The following is a 20,960-nucleotide window of genomic DNA, read 5'->3' on the forward strand; positions in this document are numbered from 1 at the left end:
TGTCATAGTTCTCCTGTAGTTTCTTCTTCTCCTCCTCTTTCTTTGACAGCTCTGCCTTCAAGTTGCCAACTACAGTTTCTAGCTCAGCAATCTTCACTTCAAGATATTGCTTCTGCTCCTTTTGATTGGTTAACTCCACACCCCTCTGCTGATGGGCATCCAAAAGAGCATTCACATCAGCATACAAACTATCATAGTTCTCCTGTAGTTTCTTCTTCTCTTCTGTCAGGTTGTGAATTGCAAAGGAACTCTCTAGATTGTCATTGGTCCTAGCTGGCTTAATCTCCTCATACATATCCCATAGCTTGGCCAATGCCTTCTCCATTGAGTCTGGCCATTCAAAATCAATCCATTGAACTACTCCACAGTTTATGCCTTCCTGTATTATAAACAATAAAAGAATAAATAATTGTCTAAGACCATCAAACCAACAGGTTCAGGTATCTAATATGTGCACTATTAAACAGACAAATAAATAAGTCACTAAGCACTGACAGGTTCCTTACCATACAACACACAAATTAACAATGCCCACTGGTAAACAAGTCATTAAGCACTGACCATAATAAACAATGACTACCATCCACTAATGAGAACACACTCCAACACAATGGCTAAAGCAAATTAAACAAAGACAATGCACTTAACCAAGCTTAACAACTTGATAAACAAAGGAGTAAGCACTGACCACAATAAACAATGTGTACAATCCACTAATGACAAGGCATGTCAGAACAAGCTAAACAAAGACCAAGCTAAAAAAATCTTAACAGCTTGATAAACAAAGCATTAAGCAAACAGCTTCCTTTACACATGATGTGAATCATACCTTCTTAGCACATCCGAGAAACCTCCTGCCCGTGTGCATCCCTTCAAATGCTACAAAGCGCTCGGCCAGCTCATCGTGTTCACACAAGACATTCACATCTGCATCCGTGCCATTGAAATTCGGATCGTGCATCGTAGCTGGAAGCTGCGGGAGCAAGCAAAGAGAAGGCTAGGTTCAGATCGAGCTCAGTGACAAAATCCCCAATTCACTAACCCTAACCCTAGCTCTAGCTATCTAACCAACTGACCTTAATGATGCCATCGCAGGAGGAGGAGATGTTCAGGACTGAATCCTCACGGGTCTCGTCGCTCCACGACACCATGGCACCGGGGAGCAGCAGAACGGTGGTCGGCGGTGTGGCGGCGCCGGGGAGGAAGAACAGAGTGAGGAGAGGGCGAGGCAGAGGCGAGAGTGTGAGGAGAGAGCTGGATCAATCTAGTTTTTACCCACACGGCGGAGCAGTAGCGGCCGCCACGTGGTTAGACGGCGTCAGCTCGCGGCCGTGACGCCACGTAGACGAAACAGGGCCCCACCTGTCATAATAGTGCTTAAAATGCCCCAACAGAAGGTTTGGTGTTTTCTGCAAATGATTAGGCGCGAAATCAGTGTTTTCTGGCAAAAAACGTAGAAGAGTCTTTTCTGCAACCCTAGGCTTCAATGTGGTGGTTTTCTGCAATTCACTCCTCTCTCCCGCATGCAGCGCCGCGCCTGTGCTATGTTGCCTGCTGCTGGGTCACGGGGAAGCTGCAGAGGAGAGAAAGACTTGGGCGCCTGTTCTTGGGGATAACATCTACGGCCGGCGCGGCGACGGCAACCATGGGGTTATAACTTTTTAACCTAATCACTTTCGTAAGTATTAAGGTTCTCCTATTTGGTTCATACACACAGACCCCAATTCAGCAGGTGCAGTTCATATTTTTCTTAGCCCTTATCACCATAACCAGGCTGCTATTATCGCCCCTGAGGAAGCTAAGGTAGCCATGGTCCAGAAATTCAGTATTGTGCCTCTACTATGTCAAGTGCAGTACAAATATTCCGATAGTACAGAACTAGTTCACTCTTTCATCATCTCTAATCGTCTGTCATCTCTAATCCAGTATCTCACCAGTTCTCCTCTGGACGAGGGAATATAGACAGAGGATTGAGACGAAGGGGAAACGGGACGATGTGGGCAGGGTAAGTTGTCTCTGCAGGGTGGAACGCCAAGAGGGAAAGGTTGCCGCCGCTGGCGGCGCTGGCGGCGGAAGAGAGGACGTGAGGCGAAAGAGATAAACGGGACACCTGAGTGATTATAACTGGGCCAAATTACCCTTGAGTAAGTAAAAATGAAATTAAAATTTGGTAATCACAATACCCAAAAAGCCCATGCAATCAACGGCTGATCTGATCCTATACTACTCCCCTCTGACAGTAGTAAAATGTACCATAAAATCTCTTAAAATTTTATAAGAAGCTTATAATTTTTAACTATTAAGTCATGTTTCAATCAATTTAAAGATATTTCATAGTGATTTCGTGAAATTTAATTATTTCAGTCCTATTCAGAAATAAACAATGAAATCAGTTTAAATAAATGAATTTATGTGAAATGTACATGGAAATGGAATGCCTGCGGAGAAAATTGAAATGTGACCGTAATTTCTGTATGAATTATATTTAAACCTGTTGAAAAAAAATAAAAAATGGGTGCAATAATTAATTGAAAATGTTTGAATCGAAAGTTTGCCTTTCAAGGTGTGAATGAAATAATTGATGATTGGTAAAAGAAATGTTTGAAACCCTCGAATGACTCCGTTAAGTATGTGAGCCCTTAGAAACGAGTTTCCCAACAGACCATAAACGGTGGAGTAAGTGTTGTGCTGCAGCTATTAGGGCTGATGTTTTTCTTTTTCTTTGATCTTCGGATCTTTTGGGTCCTAGGACCTTCACCACCTTATTGTTTTCTGTTGCTCTCTGCTTTTTTCTAAGTCGATGTTGCCGCTTTATTTAATCAAAAGCATTCAGAATTTCGTTCGAGATTACATCTAGCACACAATCTGAGGTATCTCCCAACCACACCTTGCACAAATCATCACCTACACCGACTCTAGCTAGCTTATGCGCGGCAACACTAGCTGAACGACGAACCCAAGACACTCTAAACTCAGAGAAAGATGCAAGGATGGACTTAATCTCCTGTATCCACGGCCCAGCATTGGCACGATCCTTGTGCGGACTTTGCAGCCTGTGGACAACACCTAGCGAATCGAGCTCGACGTGGACCTTGTCGGCGTTGATCTCCTTTGCCACCTGAAGTCCCCGTTTGCAAGCCAAGATTTCCAGTGCTTCCGGATCTACAATGCCGTGATAAACATGACAAAGCCCAGCACGAAACGCACCCCCATGATCTCGGATGACCGCTCCCGCTCCACCCTTGTCACCTCCTCTCTGCACCGCCCCATCCGAGTTGACCTTAAGCCAGCCCTCTTCGGGTGGCCTCCACTTCTCCTTGACCGGCGCCGCTATCGGTCGCCTTTCTTTAGCATGAACTGCCTTCCACTCATTCATGTATGACACTACTGCGCCCATAATTTCATGTGGAGCAGCTATCAACTTTCCATCCCACGCTTCATTTCTTGCCAACCATAGACCGTATGTAGCTTGAACCTGGCAGCCCGCTCCTCGTTGTCAGCATCGGCAAACCACCCAAGTAACCAGCTAGCTAATGCACCCTGGGAGTCGATCTGACAAGGTGGGATCGCCACCTTAACCCCCTTTTCCGAGTGAAGAAGCTGCCAGAACAGCGCAGAATGTTTGCATGACCAGAAACGGTGCAGCAGCGTCTCTTCCCGACCACACACAACACAAAAAACACCGGGTTTGATGCGACGTCGGTGAAGTTCAGCTCCCACCGCAAGCCCATTCCTAATCATCCTCGACATATGGATCTTTGCCTTGGCTGGCGCATTTGTGTCTCATAGCGCCATATATCCCCTGTGCTGCGCCACCGCGCTCGAGGGTCCCGGCTGTCCGGTCCCTGATCTGCTCATGGCCATTCTCAAGTGATACACAGACTTGACGGTGAACTCTCCGTTCTTAGTGAAATTCCAAGCATGAAAGTCATCCGTTCCTGGACCCCCAATGGCTATTTGCCTGATATCCTATGCATCCTCTACGGAAAACATTGCATGTAGCTTAGCCATATCCCAGTCCCGTCCATCTTGCTCAAGCAGGTCCGCCACCTTGGTAATGCCCGGGATGTAAAGCTGACCTAGCGGCCGCATGCTTCCCACCCTTGGAATCCAGTTGGCGTGATGGATATTCACAGAACTTCCATCTCCAATGCGCCATACAAGCCCCTCGTTCAATAAATCCCTCCCATGAAGGATGCTCTTGAAGGTGAACGACGCGGAAAGGGGTGCCGTTGCAGATAAGATCGATCCGTCGCCGAAATAACAAGCTTTTAGCACCCGTGCGCAAAGAGATGTCGGCACCTATAGAATCCTTCATGCTTGCTTTGCCAGCAAGGCTTGGTTGAAGGCCTCTGCTATTATCAATGAATGCCAATAACACTGGATCTTTCAAAAAATAAATAAAACGGAATTGCAAGTTGACCAAGCAGAAGCGGCCAGGCAAGATCCCTCTGTTTGCGCGTTGGAGTTGCGGATGAGCCATGCATGCATGCATCGCATGCCTACGTGTCGTGTGCATGTGAGTGTCAACCTGCTGGTCTCTTCTTCCTGCTTCTTTTTTCCTCTCTGCTGGAACTCTATCCCCTGCCGGCGCTGGTGCCAGCCAACTTGATACAATAACGTGATATGTTAACTCGTTTAAGTGGACTGTGGAGTTCGACAAGAACAGAAAAAGAATAAACCATATATTGTCAAATTAACGAGCGGAGGAGGCGCCGCCGGCCGCCTTCACTCACAAATTAAAATTCTCATGTTCTTCTTAGAAGATAAGCTAGCTTACATACATTTTTTGGCGAACCATACCGTACCGTACCTACGTGTCGTCTACATAGTTTGCTTGGTTCAAAAGAGATGGAAAGACGAACACGTACGTCCGCGAATGAGCGTGGGTACGAACCCCGTCGTTTTTCTACGTACGCATCCCGTAGACATGCATGCATGCATGTTCATCGACAACAGTTTCTGCAGGTGCAGTTAGCTAGCCCGACTTCGCTGCACAGCTGACCGGCCGGAGCGTGTCAAGGTCCACCGGCCAACCCGGGAAACTACGAGCGATACTAACACTAAGAGCATTTCCACTCGCGCCTCCAACAGACCCTCCTAGACGACTTTTTCCCGCCGGCACTGAAAAAACCCTCCGGTCGCCCTTCCAGGACGTCGAATTCCGCCGGTTCGGCCTATTTTTCGGCCCGGCGATCCCAGGCCGAACCCAGCATACTGGGGGCGCTTGGGGGCTCTGGCGGAAGGAAAAGCGACGCATGGGCCACCACTATCGGGCAAAAAATGCTGTTTGCACGTCCAGATTCGCCCCCCCCCCCCCCCCCCCCCCCGCGCGCACTACCCATTCTGCTATCGTGCCGATCCCGGCGCCGCCTACCTGCCCACCTCCACCCCACTCCTGGGCGAGCTTTCCTGCGCTCCGGCCATGCAGACGGGGATATCGGCGGCTGCGCGCCTACCACGCCCGCCAGGTGTTCGGTGTTTTGTCTGCTCGGTGACGGACTTGGACGACGAGGAGGCGTTTGCGGCGCTGCTGGAGGAGGAAGCCGATGCCGATGCCCAGGACGAAGAGCACATCATGGTCCTCGCCGCCCTGGCCAGCCTGTTCGCGAGCAATGCAAAGCCGCGACGAGGTGGCTCGGCGCCGGGCCGGCAGAAGGCAAAGCAGAGGCATCGACTGGAGGGCCACTGCTTGCTCTACGCCGACGCTCCACTGCACGGCAAGAAAGTATTTTGGCGCCGTTATCAGATGAGTAGAAAGCTCTTCCTCAGGATTATGAATTCTATCCGGGAGTTCGACAGCTACTTCAAGTGCAAGAAGGATTGCACCGGCACACTTGGATACACCTCACTCCAGAAGTGCACGACAGCTATGAGGATGCTTGCATACGGAGCTCCTGGTGATATACTGGAAGATTATGGACGCATGGCCGAGTCCATCACCATTGAATATTTGTACTAGTTCTGCAGGGCAGTGGTGGCAGTGTTTGGACCACAATACTTGCGATCACCCAATGCTGAAGACACTGCTCGGATCCTAGCACAGAATGCAGCAAGAGGATTTTCTGGGATGCTTGGAAGCATCAACTGCATGCACTGGGCATGGAAAAACTATCCATTTGCTTGGCAGGGGATGTACAAAGGCGTCAAAGGAGCTTGCAGTGTGGTACTTGAGGCAGTGGCCACACAGGACCTCTAGATTTGGCACTCCTTCTTTGGTATGCCAGGAACTCACGATGACATCAACGTACTGTAGTGCTCGAATGTCTTTGCCAAGCTTGTTGAAGTTCATGCTCATCCGGTGAACTTCGAGGTCAATGGGTGCCACTACGACAAAGGATACTACCTAGCAGATGGCATCTATCCGAGATGGTCTACATTTGTGAAGACTATCCCAAACCCTATACCAGGAAGCAAGAACTCCTACTTTGCGAAGTGTCAGGAGGCTTGCAGGAAGGATGACGAGCGGGCATTTAATGTGCTCCAATCTCGATTTGCTGTTGTTCAGTACCCCGCTCTGACCTGATTGAAAGATCAAATGTGGGAAGTCATGACTTGCTGTGTCATCTTGCACAACATGATCATCGAGAGCGAGCAGGAAGAGCCAGTGTTTGACACTGAACCATATTACATGCAGGGTCCTCTTGCCCAAGTTGATCACCAGTTACCGGCAACCTGGGCCGCCTTCCTGAATATGTGCATCAAGAACTGCAGCACGATCTGGTGGAGCACCTATGGAGGCTCAAGGGCAACGCCTAGCTCGACGAGCGATGAAATATGAGTTTTTATTTGTGTTCAAATTATGAGCTTTATTTGTTGAAATATTTGATTTGTATTAATTTCTGTGATGAACTATGTGATAAAAATTAGTTAGTGTTGAATTTGTATTGATTTCTGTGATGAACTATGTGATAGAAATTAGTTAGTGCCGAAGCACGCCGAATATGGGCCGAAATCGGCGGCTGGGGGCGACCTTGGGGGCTCGGCTGGGAGCCCCCCTCCCCCACCCCACGCCAATTTTTGCGCCGGTTGGCCCTCAGGCGGCGCTATTTCAAAGCCCGGGGGGGGGGGGGGGGGGGGGCGAACTGCTGGAGATGCTCTCATGCTCCCGCCATGCTGTCACTTTAAAAGAAAGAAAAATAACTGTGTGAAAGAAATCCAGATTTTTACGTGAAGGTTCGCAAGAATCATGTGTACAACCCATAAAATATTCAAATCTCTATTTGAATTTCTTAACAGCTTTACACCTCTTTGTAAATTCATTGTGATCAAGACGAAACTATACATCACCTCTTTCTTAAATGTCCTCTCGCCAAGCTTTTATGGCGTATGATTCATGTAGCCTTTAATGTCAGCCCTCCGAATAGTATTAACACATTATTTGGGCTAAATGGAGTTGAGCCAAGTACTGCAGGACATATTCGCATAGGAGTATGCACATTAGTTTGGGCTATATGGAACTGCAGAAATGACATGATATTTAATAGACAAACTCTTATTACATGGTCGTTACTCAGTCCTGCGGTCGCCAAGGAGTTTATGGCTTTTGGGTGCAACCGGTGGGAGACGGTAGTATGGGATAGTTACAACCGATTTGGATGGCGGTGCAATAATAGACTTGGTGTTTACTCATCTTTACCTGTTTTTCGCCGATTGTGCACATTTTTTCTTCATTTTACTCTCGCTCCTTTGCAAGCTTGTACCAGATCGGAGAGCTTTTGTTCAATAATATAGCTGCATGCATCACTCAAATGCAGAGGCCGGGTAACCCTCCTTTACAAAAAAACTGTATCACTAGTCTTGTGAACATCCAGAAAATAATTCGTTCTTCTAAGACATTCAAATTTGACATTTTGGAAATTAGGAGCATGGTAACATGGTGTTGGTATCACTAGATATTCTCCCCGGGCGACCAAGTGCGTGGTATCGCATGATGACAGCTAAAATGTTTGCCGAATAATAAATTCGTTTGGGTACAGTGTCGGTTTGTAAGCATACAGTACCATACGGAATAACTTGGACCATATATCTGCAGCCTAAGTTGTTCGGGGGCTTCTATGCCTAAGTAGACATTCATATAAGGGATAAGGACGGAAGCACTCATCTCAACCCACGATAAGCGAGTTCCTCAAGAACCGCCTTAGGTCCGGTTTTTATTTGGCAACTTTTATATCCGTACCTGAAATTAGCAAGTAGGAGTATCAGCTAGGTCCCGGCCCCTTCGCCACCTGACACTCCTAGCAGCATAGACATTCACTCTCTCCTATCTCAAGATCTCTTCTCAGCGCCAACCTAAGACGGGTAAGATGGGCGATGTACCTAACTCATTTAGCTAAGAGAAGGCTGGAGGGAGAGGACAATTGGGTGATACTTACCATTGCTACTCCTGAAGGGAAGAAAGTGAATAACCTCATTTCAGCTATTGGTTGAAGGCTTATCAGTGAGTAAAGGTACCAGTGGAAGGAGGGTGACATACACGTGCACCTGGACCATATCACTGGCCCGAGTCACTGAGTCATGCGCCCCATTGCATCCAAGTAAACATTTGTAAGGGATATGGATGGAGCTCTTTCCTTGCGTCGCCTCCCCTTCCCTGGGCGACGCCAGGGGCCCCTCAACCCTAGCGCCACAGGCCACCCCTCGCGCCTCCTCCTGCCGCCGCTGCCGCTGGCGTGGGCCGCGGTGGCGGCGGGCCCGGCGCCGAAGGCACCTGGGCGCTGGGCGGGCGGAGGCTGTAGGATCCCATCTGAGGCGGCAGGGGCGGCACCTCTCATGGGAGTCCGAGGGCGGCACCTAGGGCGGCGACCCTATGCAGCGCGGCAGTGGCCGCAGTTCCATGGCCGGCGGAGCGGCGGCCCTGAGATGGACGGTGGCGGTGGCAGCGCCCCATCCGGCGGGGTTGGCTGATCTGTGCGGAGATGGTGATGGCGGTGGCTGCGGATCCAACCCTCGATCGGATCCTCCGCGGGGTGGCCTTGCGCCGACCGGCGGCGCGTGGAGGGACCGGTGAGGAGATGACAGATCTCCGCCGGAGTACCGACGGCGGAATACGTCTTCGTGGCGAGGCTCCGCTCGGTTCCAACAAGCCGAGAGAGATCAGGACGACGTGGCTTCCGGTGAAAATCGCGCCTGACTGCGGTCTTGGCGGACGATGGCGGCGTCTCGAACGTCATTCCCTTCTCGAGGCATCGTCGTTGCCGGTCACGTCAACCTGATCCGGATGTTCGGGGGAAACCCTAGACCTGGGTCTACCGGATCGGACGATGACGGCGCTTTCGGTGTCTTTCTCCCTCCTGGGGGCATCGTTTTGGAGCAAGTGCTGGCTGGAGGGGACAAGAGGAAGAGCGGTGTTTCATCTTGCCCATTTATGGCGGCGGATCTCGGCGGCGTGGCGCAGTGGAGACTCGGCGCCCGATGCGCGGAGATGGACTCGTGCAGGATGGTGGCGTTGTCTGGCGTCGTGGTGGCGTCGACGGCAGCTAGACCGGGCAAGGTAGATGCAACAGTACAACACTGCGGATGGATTCGTGGCAGGTGGCTGCGGCGGCCTCATACCCGGCAGGCGTCCTGGTTGAGGAGTGCGCCGGACTGGTGGGTGCCCCATACCCAGCAGGCGTCCTGGTTGGGACCTCAGGTCTTAGATGTTAGGTTTCGCTGCGAGGTCTGTTTGGTATTAGGCCCAGACTATCAACATCCCTTCATCAATTAGATAGGAGTAGCGACATTTTGTTGCCTAGACTGTGGCTTCAGTCTTACTATTGTATGACTTTATAAGATCTTGTGTGAATAATTAATAAAGTGGCTGCATGCATCGTCCAGATGCAGAGGCCGGGCCCTCCTCCATTTTAAAAAAAAATGGATGGAGCTCTTTCGGGGATTCAAAGGTTATAGGAGATATGTTCCTCTTATATTAATTGTGGGGTCATCTGATCATATTGTATCCTCCCAGGATGGCTACTAAACTACCGGCCTTCTTCTACCTTTTAAGGGCTGGGCGGAGCCTTGCTGGAAATACAAAAGGCGGTAGCACATACGTGTAACCTAACCAATATGATAGGACAACCCCACTGTAATTATCTAGCTAATTGATTATTAAGAGGCGGACATGACGTAGAGCTACATATATTGAGGCTTGAACATAGTAAAGTCACCATATATCACATTTATTGTCGATGAGATCACTTCGGATGACACCCCTCTCAGAAACATTTCTATGACTACATCCAGTTGTAAGATCGATGAAACCCCTATTCATCGACATACAACATAGCTATATGAAAGCCAGTTGGCATCATCACCACTGCTGCACACCTACGATTCCGACCACCTACCTTTCTTCCTCCTTTATACCCTATGTGTTGACTCCTTCCTCTATTTTGTGTTTTCTTGACTATTCGTACTGCTCTATAACCCCCACCCCCCACAATGCACAATGTGTGGGACCAGGATAAAATCGTTGTGTCACCTTCATCGCTAACAAGATCCCTTTAGACACTAGCCCTCTCTCTACAATTTTTTACAACTACATCTCGAGTGTAAGATCCACGAAACATTATTCATCAACATGCAAATACAACTATTTAAAGCTAGTGGGTAGCGCCACCACCGGTGAGCAAGTACGATTTCGATCACCTCCCATTTTCCTCCTCTATCTCGCACGTTGACTCGCCCCCTAGTGTTTGATTGCTAGATTATTCATATTCTTCGTACATGCAGAATTTTATATAGTGCTCTACTCTTACTTATTTCTTTGAAAAAGTAAACCCTTAATTGATTACCAGAATATTAATTAACTAATGGAGCACATACTTTATAACAATATACCTCCTATACATGGTGGATGATAATTCTCCTGTTCTCCAGAATGTTTCAATATTAATGTTGACGTTGTTAGCATTGACTGGCCGGATAGTAGTGTTAGAAAGCTAGCTCGCATGCATGCATGATGAGTGTGTACGGGCGCTAAGTACTGTAGAAGCGTTGTAACGTGATTGAGATGATAGCGTCTCAAATCATTACCAACAAATAAACATCTTTTTAACATCCAAGATGTATCAGTGTCTTGTGTCGTACAACGCCTGCTTTCACTATATTAATGAACACACACATTTTATATGATCAGTCACTTTAGATCGATTGAGCAATATCTTGCGCCGTAGCACCGAAAGAGGCAACATGTATTGTATAACAAAAACGATAGTATTGTATCAGGGACGGCTATCTGAGTGGTACGATAAGAATATAAATCTTCTTCCGCAAAAGTAATTCAGCAAGGTTGATCGCGCTTCGTCTACATAATTAATCACCGCATTAGCAGCGGAAATGTAAAGCATGCGCAAGTCGCTGCTGCTGGTGCTGCAACCAGTGACCTCACACATGGTATTTACTTATGCAACCAGGACCATTAGCAGTTGCCAAACCCAGGTACTTTTATATATGTGTACGTATGTATATGTCACGATTGGATTATGTTGCGGAATGTGGACCCATACAATAAGCACATTAGATTTCTCGCATTGGCTGATAGGCTGGTCCCATACGTGCCTCACACCCTAGAACAACGAGGGGTTTCCCTCTCTAGGGAGTTTAGAGAATGCAATGTTTCAGCGATTAAGCCAAAGTTATGGTGTGTAGCAATGTTTCAGTGATTTCTTCGTTCAGTAAGCAGGGTTCAACCTACATAGGCATAAAAACACAATGGGAAGCTCGAGCTCTTGTGAACAGTAAAATCCAAAAAAACTGACAAAACAATCAAAAAATTCTGAAATTATTTTGTGCCGACATTTGACAAATGTTTTCAGTGCTTGCAAAGTGTCATTATTAAATAACATTCACGGCAAAAAAAAGCAGCACTGCAAAAATAGCTTTTTTCGGAGCATCATTTTTTTGCCATGACTTACAGGAATGTTCTTTTACGATGAGATTTTGCAAGCACTTAAAACATTTGTCAAATGCTGGCACACAAAAATTTCAGAATTTTTTGAATTTTTTTCATTGTTTTGGATTTTACTGTTCACCCGAGCTCATAAGAGCTCCGGCTCTGTTTATCCACGTCCATGGGAATGCACATATATACACTCGGAGATGAAGAAATTTCTCTATCATTTAGACAAAAAATAGTTAGTCCAACATACATCATTTCAAGTGAATCGACTCAGCTTTTTGCAAGTGTCAACAGATTCAGAAAGTGCACCTTCAGTTCACCAAAAATTTAATTTGTACTTACCTATGGAAATGCAACTAAGTGAAAAATTACAAATTACATCTGGTCGAAAAACCACAAGACTACACAACTTATTGCATGCATGTACATATGTGCTATGAGTCTAGGACTCCTACCAAACAAAGAAAGAAAATAATACATTTGTATATATCATGAAAACACATACTTCTTTGCACAAACGACGAGACCATTGTTAATGGATCAGTCACACATGGGGTACAAGAATACACTAATATGCATCAGCGGTGTTATATTTTTGTTAATAATGCTAGTTACTACTTGCACGTATTAACTAATGTAAAATTGTGATCCATAGAGAAACTACTTTAATAGACTAATGTAAAATTGGGCATGATTGTGCTGTTGCCCCAGCATCGTTATTAGTTCAGACATGGATGCGGGTTGTATGGTTCGTTGCTTTATCTATAAAAAGCGAGACGAAAGCCTATTTCGAGGAGATAAGATCCTACCAGATTAACAAGATATACTTGCAGATCGGGTTCCCCTGCTCATCCGCCGCTGGCTGCACCAGCTAGAGAGACCCCTCACTGACGTACTCACGTCACACTTGCTTGGACGTATTGCCCTGCAGTTCCAGGTTCTTTCTTAACCTGTTAGTACCAAGGAGTTTACAGTAATAAAACACTGTCAGACATACTCTATACTTTCAGAACACTAGATACGTACTGGCGTAATTACTTAGCAGATGTTTTCCTCCAAGAACCAGAAACTCCCAAGTATTTGGCTTCAGTTCCACAAGCCTGAACATTCCACAATGCTGCACGGCACGCCTTTGTCTGCCCAGGAGGCAGCGCCTCGTATCGAAGAGATCATCATTAGCAAATGTGTTCGCGTACCAGCACTAACAAACAAGGGCAGTGGCACTGTACAAGTAAAAACCAACTACGTACTGTCTGTACTACACATGGCCGTCAATCCAATGACCATCAGCCATTAATCGTCATGCATGCATGTATGCCTTGATCAAGCAAGCTCAGTTTCTTTCTTTCCTTTTTGCCGCGTTTACTTGCTTAAAGCTAGCACTAATCGCCGCAGGTCATCGCCATCACAAAAGCACTGATCGCTCCAGGACGTAGCCATCACAAAAGTTCATCTCAACATGTGAACCCACTTATAATTAACAAAAGGCATTGCATCGCAATCAATGATCAGTTCATTAACTGTTGCTGGTTTCTTGGAAGCCAACCACCACCACCCATGCACCTCCCAAAAGCTTGGACTTCCTTAGTATTTCTGCTGTGTGATTCATTAAATGAGTTTACGGTGATTTGAGAATCTTGTGATGCCAGTTTAATTTGAGAAACACTAGCATGAAATATTTGCCCAGGAACATATCTAGTGATACATCCCTTTGGGTGATTTAGGTGATGCCGTACGTGAAACTCAGAACGTTATGTTCCATGTCTTGAAGTTGCATTTCCATTGTTGAAAACTACACATTTTCTTGTTACCAGCAGTGCTATGATTTTCATGAACTTTTCCAAGTGCTAGAAGCTGACATAGCACTGAATGTCAAACACCCCTATTCAAATATTTCCATATCTCACATCAGTTTGTCCTTATAATGGTGATGGATTGTCAATGTGTCATAGTGGTGGTAGCTATGTATGTTTTCCACTTGATTTGCGCACCATTTACGCATGCCCGCATGGACTGAGGTTCTTATGTTCCACACATATATAACTAAACCACTACTATTATAGCAAGTACTTTGGTTTGTTTATTAGCTTTGGTTAGCTTTCCATGTAAAGCTCTCTCTCTCCACTCAACATGTCACTTGAGATGATCATTGGAAGAAGGAAGCCATCCATCAACACCACAGCAGAAAAAGACTTTATTCATGGTGGGTTTTGATGCATCACTAGCTGCCTTTCTGTGCCATCAGTTGACAACTACTCACTCATGTGCAAACACAACAAGTTGCATCACATCATGTCTGCCTCAAAACATCCTTATCTCTACAGATTTGTGTCACAATTAGACTGACAGGTGCACGTATGCCTTGTGCACATCAATCCTCTCATTAGCTAGCTATGGTACATGTAATGATATAAATAGTTATCATCATGAACAAAGTAATATAGTAGTTAGCAAACTAACAAGAACTTGCTGATTGGAATTTGGAAGTAATTAGCATGCATGTGTGTCTACATTGTATGACCCCTCACCAGAAGATAGCTTAGCTAGCTACCTAGCTAGCTAGTGATTTGGTTAGAAGATCACTAATTCATTCATTAGTCACCCAATCTGTCTGATAAGCATGGTGTTTGACGCGTGTCACAGGCAAATCTATTTTTTAATCTACAACGAATCATCAGGCAGATTAAAGGGGATTGGCCATCATGGGTTGATTGTCTATTTGCTTGGTCTAACGTTTGTGTTCATGCGCCGATTTGATCTGCTTGCTTGTTTATTTCCCTCCTTTTCGTTGATCATGTGAGTTAAAAATTAAGGCGGTAAGATTGCTCGACTCGTGGTTGGACCAATGATAGTGACAGACGAGGAAGATTATGTTGTACGGCCATCAGATTAGTTTGCTAAGCAATGTGGAGTCCAAAGTGTTAATGTGCGAGTTAATGAAGTAGAGCTTTTCTAGCTCGAATGAGTGATGTACAATGCATTGTTGTGGGACATGTATAATTAATATCATCTTGATATTAATACATTCTTCTTAGTCCAAAAATGATAAAAACTTTCTGGATGCCAGCATAATATTTGACTTGTGCGACCGAACATCGTTCGAGAGGAGAGCACACATGAAGCTCGATCTGCATGCATGTGGCCTGCAACTCTTTGCATTAACATAAGGAAGCTAGAAGGAGACATTAGTTAGGTTAATTAGGGGCAGTTTTATGCACGAACTAACCAACGAAGAATATACCACATGCATGCTTAATGCCTCTACATAGTACTAGTGGGAATATGTTAATTCTGAGGCGAGATTACGTTATTGCTATTGACCCTCCCATGCATCATGAGCTCCCCTACGTTAACTAATGTACATGTGATCAGGCAAACGAAAACTAATGCAAGTTGTGTGCTGGGGAAATAAAAATAGAAGGTAACATAAAAGTGACTCTAAAAGCGACAAGTAATGATGATCAAGAGAGATATCAAATTTTACTCTTGAGATATCGAAGTTTAGTGCCCTGCCCTGCTTTGATTAGTAAGCGCCATTACGACCCGTCGCTATCTGATTGATATATACCTTGCAAAGAGGCAACATAAACATCGTTGACGTCGATGTCACTTGAGCTAGAGTTATCATCAGTAGTTAAATAGTATTGTTAATTTACTCTTGCGGAAGTGCTTTGTGCTACATCCGTTGCTACTTGCTGCCGCACCAAGTGACCTCAATAAGTAGCATAAACTCTTTCGATAAAGAAATGTAAGAGCGTAATGATCTAAACGCTCTTATATTTCTTTACGGAGGGAGTACTAATTTACTTATGTAGCGCACGGTCAAGGAGACATTAGCTGTCAACCACTGATTGGTAGCAAGTAGTAATTAACCACAGTGCATATAAGTGGATCCATTAATATTTTGGTGTGGTAGATGTTGGTATATTTTTGTATAGACTTGGTCAAACTCAAACCTAAATAAATTTGATTTAGGACAATTTTGGAATGGAGGAGTATCTCTTTAACCAAAAAGTCTGTTTTGTGCTAGTTATATACATTAAAATTTCTTTTTTTTTTTGCGGGAAGCGCCCCAGATCCATAAAGTATTACCAGTGATATAACAAACTCCAAAAAAAATTACATTCAAGTCCCTGGGGAGTCGACCAAACACACACGCCGCTACGAGCTGAGGGCGCTCCCCCACCGCCGCCGCTCCGTCCTAGAGCTGGCTTGACATTGGAATCTACGAACGGACCATTTGCAAGCAGGAAGTCTTCAAGCTAAGGTCCAAACGGACCAGCGCGTCGGCGAGGAGGCGGTACACATGCATCATTGGCAACACTCCAACATCTCCCTCGCCGGCGGACAATAGGGAGATAGAACTGAAGTCGCCCCAAAAAGACGACACACCATAGAAGCCAACGAGCTTCGCCATCGCCACATCCAAAGAGGGCACGATGCCGGAGAAGAAGCCCATGGCTATTTATTCGCGAGTAGCATCAACCGCACCGAAGACCAAGTGTGATCAGATCGAAGGATCGATCCAAAGCACACAAAAGCAACTGACCAACAACCGCCCACGTCGACGAAGCTGAAGAAACGATGCACCACCAAATGCACAACCTAGTCACGGTTGTTTCCGGCACCATCACCTCCCAGACGAACCAAGAATGACACCGTGGAGCCCACCCAGAGACCTAAACACCTAGCTATGCTACCTGTACATAGATCCATCCGGTGAGCCGTCCCCCCTCCACCTCCGGCATCCCAAGGCCACATGAGGGGAGAGAGAGAGAGAAGGGCTTGCCGGAAGAAACGAAACCGCCGCTTTAGTCGCCTCTCCTTACGCAAACTGCCTAGGATGTTCCCTTACGCTAACCTGTGGTGTGTATACATTAAAAAATTCTGATGATTAGACCTTAAGAACCAGGCCATTCTTTGGATATATTTTAGATTTTGTTGTTTCAATAATATTGCAAATCAATTTCAGAAACATGTCATGCAGGTACCAATTTTTTTATTTCAAAAAATGTGATTATTTATTCATTTTCTTTCGTTATTTTAGTGATATTTCAAAATAAATCATTTTATTCATATTTTTGGAATTATTTCTGTGTCGCCCATTGTCTCCTAAAAAACTACAAATATGTTTTGCAAGTAAGCTCCTAAATTTCAAGTATTTAATTTATACTTCAATCAATTTCAAAAATATGTCACATGGTTTCACACAACTTTAATTATTTTCAGGTGGATTCAGAAATAACAGTAAAATCGACTGTACTGAAGTAAACGAAATTCATGTGAAATGTATATGGGACGTATCTGAAGTTAATTAAGATGTGACCGAAATGTGTGAGTATTTATGAATTACATTTAAATCTTTTGAAACAATAGAAAAAGCGAGTGAAATAATTAAAAATGTTTGAATCAAAAGAATGCGTCTTTACGTTTCAAAGTGTGACTGAAATAATTGAAGGTTCGTAAAAGAAATGTTTGAAACCCTAGAAATGAAGAAGAAACAAGGAACAACAAAAGTAGAACACAAGAAGGAACGAGGAACAACAAAAGAAGAACCAAAAGTGAGCTACGTACGAGAAGCCAACACCAAGAACTTAGCACCCATCACCACTAGTAGACCCGCGGGAGATAGCTTTGTAGGGTCAGTCGAAAGGAAATCCGCCACCGAGAAGACGAAGAGAAGAAGTCGCCTGCTGCCCTGTGATCCCTCCTCACCTAGAACAAGTAGGAAATCACAACCACTATCAAAGGGCATCCCACTTCCTTACATGTCAACTAAGAGTGCAAAGAACAACATGTCTACTAAGCTCTCCCACACAAAGTCCAAATACTAGCATCCCCTAAGTCAATAATATAAGTGACTTTAGCAACTTTAGAAGACAGAAAATCGTAGGGGCATGCACCTACCCAGCCGTGTCAGCCTCACGATTGCCTCACAATCCACAAAGTAGTGGATCCCACATGATGGCACAACAAGTTTTACGTTTTAGTTTCTGAAATGTACGATTTTGTCGGTTGCTTATACCAAAGTTTCAGATTTGAAACTTAAAACTTAGGATTTTGTCGGTAGCACGTACCAAGCTTTATAAGTTAAAACTTAAATGAGTTTTAAAAACTCATCAGAACGTATCCAAAATGGATCACATTTGAAAGGCATAGCCACCAGAAACACAAATATGGAAATGATACTTTAATTTTGGACTTTCGGTTCAAAAGATATGAAATATTGAAATCGAAAGCAAGATGAAAAAGGGGGAGGCATGCCTCGTACATGCGTGCTTTAAATCCCCTCCCTTTAAAAGAGAGCGTCAAACTATTGAGTTGCATCTTTCATGTGAAATTATATATTTTTTATGTTGGTTTCAGAGTGGATTTTTAACGTGAAATTCTAAGATAGGTTTATGGTTTACATCATACACGATTTATGTCATCAGGCATTTTTTATATAAGCATTTTTTATTTTCTTATTACCAGATGACCGCTCAAGAACATTATTGTCAGGTTCTGAGCGAGGATTTCTATGGCACATGGGAGCATAGTGACTCCAAAAGACTAGGTGAACATCTTTGCTAAATTTACGTGCTCATCATTTAGAACACAAACGACCACAGAGAAAGCAAAAAAAAAAAAAAGCATATAATATACACTTTTGGTAGCTTGAACCTTCAGATTGATATTTAGCCATGCAGCCTGATATTTTGCCATGCACTTTTATTATCCACACAACACCCTGTCAACGCATGGCTTTTGATCCTCCAGCACATTGTGGGGTGCTATATCAGAAGGAACACTTGAGCCGTATCATGTGTGCATCGTGTTGCATTCGTTGCCGTGGGATAATTGTTTCTTTATTGCTTGTACGATCTGAGACTATGAGCACAGTACTTGAATCCTAACGAACTGGGAAGCAACATACCTGGAGATAAGATGCTGCCAGATTAAAAAGATGCAGATTGATTTCCCTGGTCATGTGCTGCTGGCTGCACCAGCTAGACCCCCCTCAATCACGTCACGTGACACTTATTTTCATCACATTCTACAGTGTTTGTGTCGAATGAGATCTGTAGTACCACACAAAACAAAACAAAATAAGTGTGTGTTCCGTAGAAAACCTACATGTTTTCCTACAGAGAAAAAACTCCAGATATTTGGCTGTAGTTCTAGGAAACTGAACATTCAATTAGACCCCTTTGTCTGCGGAGGCAGAGTTAGGTCTCGTATCAGAAGTAGTAATTAGAGAATGCTTTGCCCAAATAGCACCGCCCACGCGCACTGAGTAATTAAGAAACCACCTAATGTGCTCCTACATATGCCGTCGAACCAATGACCATCCACCGGACAATCATCCTCATGTGTGTATGCCTTGAGCAAGCAAGCTAATTTTTTTTCTTTCCTTTCTGCCGCGTTTACTTACTCAAAGGCACTGATCGCTGCGGGACATCGGCATCGCAAAAGTTGATCAACATGTGAACTAAAGGCATTGCATCACGATCAATGGTCTGTTCGTCAACTGTTGCTGGTTTCTTAATTAGAGTCCAACCACCACCACGAATGCACCGGAAGCATCCGAAAGAGCTCATGATTTTAGTGCATGTAGTGCTGGTTTAATTTGAAAACAGTGGCATGGAATGGTTGCTCAGGAACATATCCAGTGATAGAGTCCTTTGCGTGATTCATCTGATACCATGATACTATTGTGTGAGGTCATGTTCCATGTCTAAAACCATACATTTTTCTTGTTACCGTTTATAGTGGTCCAGCTAGCCGGGGTCATGATTTTAATGAAGTTTTCCAAGTGCTAGAAGTTGACATAGCACTGAATTGAAGGCTAAACACTGCTATTCAAATATTTCCATACTTCACATCAGTTTGTCCTTATAATGGTGGATTGTCAATGTGTCATAGTGGTGGTAGCTATGTATGCTTTCCACTTGATTTGCGCACCCGCGTGCATTGAGGTTCTTATGTTCCACACATTTATAACTAAACCACTACTTTTATAGCAAGTACTTGGTTTGTTTATAAGCTTTGGTTAGCTTTCCATGTAAAGTTCTCTTTCTGCACTCAACATGTCACTTGAGATGATCATTGGAAGAAGGAAACCATCCGTCAACACCACACCAGAAAAAGACATGATTCATGGTGCGTTTTGATACATCACTGGTTTTCTGTGCCATTAGTTGACAACTAATCACTCATGTGCAAACACAACAAATTGCATTGCATCATGTCTACCTGAAAACATCCTTGTCTCTGCAGATTTGTGTCACAATTAGACTGACAGGTGCACATACGCCTTGCAGACATTAACGTACCATTATCTATAGTACATCTTGTGATATAAAATTTTAACATCAGGATCACAGTAGTGTAGTAGCTAGCGAACTAACAAGAACTTGCTGATCGGAATTTGGAAATAATTAGTATGCATGTGTGTCTATAGTGTGTGACCCCTCACCAGAAGATAGCTTAGCTCATAGCTACCTAGCTAGTGATTTTGTTAGAAGATCAATAATTCATTCATTAGTTACCTAATCCGTCTAGTAAGCGCGGTGTTTGACGCGTGTCACGGGGAAATCTATTTCTTAATCTACATCGAATCATCGAGCAGATTAAAGGGGATTGGTCATCATGGGTTGATTGTCAATTTGCTTGGCCTGGCGTTTGTGTTCATGTGCCAATTTGATCTGCTTGGTTGTTTATTTCTCTCCTTTTCGGTGACCATCTGAGTAGAAGATTAAGGTGGTAAGATCTGTCGGCTCATGGGCGGCCCACTGACAGCGACACGCCAGGAAGAGTATGTTGCACTGCCATTATTCTAGTTTGTTAAGCACCGTGGAGTCCAAAGTGTTAATGTGTGAGTTATTTAGTAGAGCTTTTGTAGCTCGAACGATGTAACAATACATCATTCTAGAGGCCGGGTGTAACTAATATCATCTTAATATTAATATTACCCTTCATTAAGAAAGACATAAACATTGTGGATGCATCGTTCAAGAGGAGAGCACAAATGAAACACAATCTGCACACATGTGGCACACGGCTCTTTGCATTAACATAAGGAAGCTACAAGAAG

Source organism: Aegilops tauschii, chromosome 1 (genome assembly GCF_002575655.3).
Source record: "Aegilops tauschii subsp. strangulata cultivar AL8/78 chromosome 1, Aet v6.0, whole genome shotgun sequence".
Classification (NCBI taxonomy): Eukaryota; Viridiplantae; Streptophyta; class Magnoliopsida; order Poales; family Poaceae; genus Aegilops; species Aegilops tauschii.